Here is a 4,312-nt window from a genome sequence, read left to right as displayed (position 1 = left end):
CTCTGTCGTGCGGCTCCAGGCCCGCGTTTTCTCACACACGCAGAACACAGGGTGGCCGACCGTAATTAGGTTTGGAGGCCCTTTGCACTCGCGGCCCCGAGGGTGTCGGGGGAGGCGAGGCCGAGGCTCTGGGTCCACGCTGGGCTTCCCTGAGGCGCGCTCGGTGGTGCCCTCGGCTCGCTGCCTCGCCCTCCTTTGCAGGGCCGCGCTCTGCTGTTACTGTGTCTCCTTCCGAGCCCCCTTAGGAGCCGAGAGGAGGAATTCCGCAGCTCTCTTCTCCCATGGCCCAAGTCCCTCATTTGTCGCCTCAGGAACGCCGCACCCCACACCCCCAGCCGGGAGCGCCACAGCACGCTTATCAGTCCTTCGCCAGCGGGTTTTGTGCCCTGTCAGGGAACCCCACGATGGGGGAAGACGTTTTTTATTTTTAATAGCCCACATCGCCTATGATGAACGTCTGCATAGGAAGTCACAGGGTATGCCACCATGGCTGCTAAATTGCGGCTCGGATTGCGTCAGGTGCTGGGCTCTGACAAGATGAAAGCGATTTTCCAGACTCCACTTTTCCCAGTAGGAGAAAGGGAAAGGGGACTTCACAATCCTAAATCTATTCTTTTTTTCTTTGTTGAACACTTTATTGTGGTTTGGGTGAAAATTTACAGATACATTAGTTTCCCCATTCAACAATTATGCACGTTTTCTTTCATGACATTAGTTGCAATCCCCTCACTGTAAACAGCACTCTTCCCACTTCCTCTCTGCGTTCCCGGTTTCCATGCGTCCTTTTTTCCTGCCTTCTGAACTTTGTTTTGGGGCAAATGCTGCACTTTTAATTTCCTATGGCTGATTCTACTGAAAAGTATGTTCCTCACAGGTGGTGGTGGTTACTTTATAGGCCTATTGTTTGGCTGAAAGGTGATCCCCAGGAGTGGGGAGTTTGAAGTTCCAAGTTTGAAGGGTATCTAAGAGCTTAAAGGTATTCTTGAGCCACAAATAATTTGCTTCAGGAGTCTCTACAGAGCTTAGGTAACAAACAGCAAGATAAAAGAAATTTTGCCAATATAAAAGTATTCCTAGTTAACAAGGAGGGACCTTTGCCTTGAATTCATGAACAATGTATTGAACGTATTCACAAGGAAGGGGAAGCTTTCTCAGGGAAGTATGTTGCAGAAGGAAGCATTTAGTCCACTTAAATGTCTGACAGTAGTGTACCGTCCACATGAACAACACTGAAACAAAAAGCAGCACCTCAGTTGTCCTAGACAGCCTCAGGACTTCAGATAAATTCTTTCAGCAAATGCAAATCACATTGGAAAAAAAAAAAAAAAATCAGACATGCCATTTCATTTCATTGTTTCCAAGGAGTGGAGTCTGGTGTGCAGGTTTGATTGATACTTGGAAAAGAACCACGAAAACTCTACACAAAATAAACACATAAGTACTTGCCAGTGCAAGGCAATGCAGTAAGAGAAGCAAGGTGGGAACTGGTTGGGTCACAGGATTGGAGCCTCTTGCAGGAGGCACATGACTCCCACTGGGGGGTGGTGCTGGAGGGCTGGTGGTCCTTGTTCCTCCAAAACCAAGTCTGCATCATTGCTCAATTCTTCTGCCTCACTTCATCTCTCAGAAGCACTGCAGACAGGAGGATAGGTACCTCTTCTCAGCCTGGAAATTATCTTGGGATCTTTGTTCTGTGGCCTGCACTCTACTTGACATAGTAAGCGCCTCTGGGGCAATCATGACCTTCTTGAGTGGTTCCCTACTTCAGCCCTTGGTACTGAAAGAACCTGAATGCTTGCCACCGGCCCTCCATCTGCACACACCTAGTTCCATATTATCATTCAGATCTCAGCTTAAACTCACCTCCCCAGAGATGTCTTTGTGGACTACTCTTATCTAAAGTGGCTACCCTCCCCAGACAACCTCTATCATATTACTCAGTTTTATTTTCTTCACAGCACTTATCTCAGATGTTGCATTTTTGTTGAGCTGGTTGCTGCCTGTCTTCTCTGATGAGGATTTATATGAGCTCTATGTAAACTGGGCTCAGCTGCCCTCATCTATCCTCAGTACATAGAGCAACCTGTGGTATCAAATTCGAAGGTGATTCCAACTCAGCGACCCTCCGGGACAGAGTAGAACTGCCCCATGGGTTTCCAAGACTGTACATCTCTACGGAAGTAGACTTTTTCCCGTGGAGTAGCTGACGGGTTCAAACCTTTGGTTAGCAACCTAATGTCTTAACCACAGTGCCCCAAAGCTCTCTGCCTCTGGTACACACTCATCAGTTATCGAGTGCCTACTACTGGAACGAATGAACGAATCACCCATCCCTAACTGTTCAATGGCTTGCAAAGGGCCTTGCCAAGGGAGGGCCTCAGTGAAGTTTTGCTGAGCTGAAAGGCACTGATTTCCAATTTGTGGAGGGTAAAAAAACAGGAGGAACTCTGAACTCCCTGCCTCATGGAGAATGGCTCTGAAGATTCATCATGTTTAAAATAAACAAAGCAAAATTAGATACCATGATAGGTTTCTCAGAAATAAGTAATGTGTATGTTCACACTGGTTCTGCTACCACATTGCCATCACTCGCCTTGGCTGTTCTTGGCAAGTTTCTATCTCCTATAGGCTGAAATCTTCCTTTAAACTGAAACACTGATTTTTTTCACCTGGGTTTGGCCCTTTCTACATATTATCATCCAGTTGTTATGCCCTTGGACCATCCCTGCGTTGTGTGAATGGTTAACAGCATGGCCGCTAACCGAGAGGTGCAGTCTCCATCTGAAAAGTCAGCCACTGAAAATCCTGTGGAGCACAGTGCTACCCCGACACCCTTGGGATCTCCATTCGCTGGACTCGATTCAACAGGAACTAGTTTGGTTTGGTTTTCTTATTCTCCCCTTGATTCCTCAACCTGTTGATGTGTCTAAACTGGAATACTGAAACATGTTGTTTATAGGCAACCAAATAAATCCAGCCTCCCAAAGGCAGAAGGATCTAACTTCTCTTATGTAGAAATAAGCTTGTGCTCAGTTTATTTTATCCATTGAACTATACTTGCTTCTTGTTAACAAGGTCAAAAATAGGAAGATTGGGTTTTAGAAATACTCTTTTTTTCCCCCTCCCTATCAAGGATTCTAGCTATATTTAATAAATTGAGGGCAAAGAACAAAAAAGGGAAGCTATGATTCAGAGAAATGGATGGTTTACTCAAAGAACTTCAAAGGCATGAGTAAAGGAGGATAGGAGCTGGTAAGGCAGCCTGGTTTAAAAAGCTAAGCAGACAGAAAAGAATGACTTGCAAAAGAGGTTCCAGCCAACTCCCAAACCTTCCACAGGCCTCCTGTCAAGTGATGGAGATTGCAAAAGGCACGCTGTTCGGTCTGGATCGCTCTAATCATGAAAGCAGTCTCACTGTGGGCTGAGTCTACCTGCCGTTCGCTTCCCATACACTGGTTCTCTTGGTCCTCTGCAACCACTCTGAAGCAGCTTAACTCTTCTGTGGGATAGCCCTTTCAAGGTGTCTGTGATGCTAAAAGTCTCCTTTCACAGCAGGAAAGAGCAGCTGGGCTCCTGAGCTGTTCCTCCTAGAGCTTAATTCTGCAGTCCTCCAGCATCCTTGCTGTCCAACCCAGAGATGCTCACTGTTGGACACCAAACTCTGGGCCTGGTTGTGCAATGGAGTTTTCATTGCCCACCTTGTTCTGGATCCTTCCTCTGCAGGTTGTAAATCTGTGCTAAGAGTCAACTCAAAATGGAATCCTTTTCCATGTGAGCTGTGGACAGGTTAGATTTTCCCATCATGTACTTGCACTGTTAATTCTTTTTAATCTAGACTGAATTTTGCTTGTAATTGAATATTACCACATTCACTTTGGTTCATATTTGCAGTCTTTTGTGGTCTTTTGGAGTCTTCATCTGTCAAACAGTGTTATAGCTATATCTCTCAGCTTGGGGTTACCCATAAATTTGATCAGTATGCCTTCTGTTTTTATCCAATGGAACCTCTAGAGATCCATCCCAGATTGAAAAGAACTAATCAACTGGATCTAATTGTTCAACTGCTATACATCAGCTTAACTACAGGTCCCAAAGTCAGTAAAGTAAAAATCTTATAATGCAACCCCCTCCCAGCCAAAATCTCCTGTGATACTTTCGTCATGCACCACAGGAGCAGATCATTCATCCCTTGGTTGAGCATCTGATGTGGTCAGCTGGATTTAAGGGTCATATTATATGAAAAATCACTAACTTGCACTGTAAGAGTCTTACATTGAGAGGCAGGTGGAACGAGACCATTCAGCTGACTCAC

The sequence above is a fragment of the Orycteropus afer genome, unplaced genomic scaffold (genome assembly GCF_000298275.1).
Source record: "Orycteropus afer afer isolate SDZICR_OR568_19922 unplaced genomic scaffold, OryAfe1.0 scaffold00048, whole genome shotgun sequence".
NCBI classification, from domain to species: domain Eukaryota; kingdom Metazoa; phylum Chordata; class Mammalia; order Tubulidentata; family Orycteropodidae; genus Orycteropus; species Orycteropus afer.
This window is presented reverse-complemented; position numbering follows the sequence as displayed.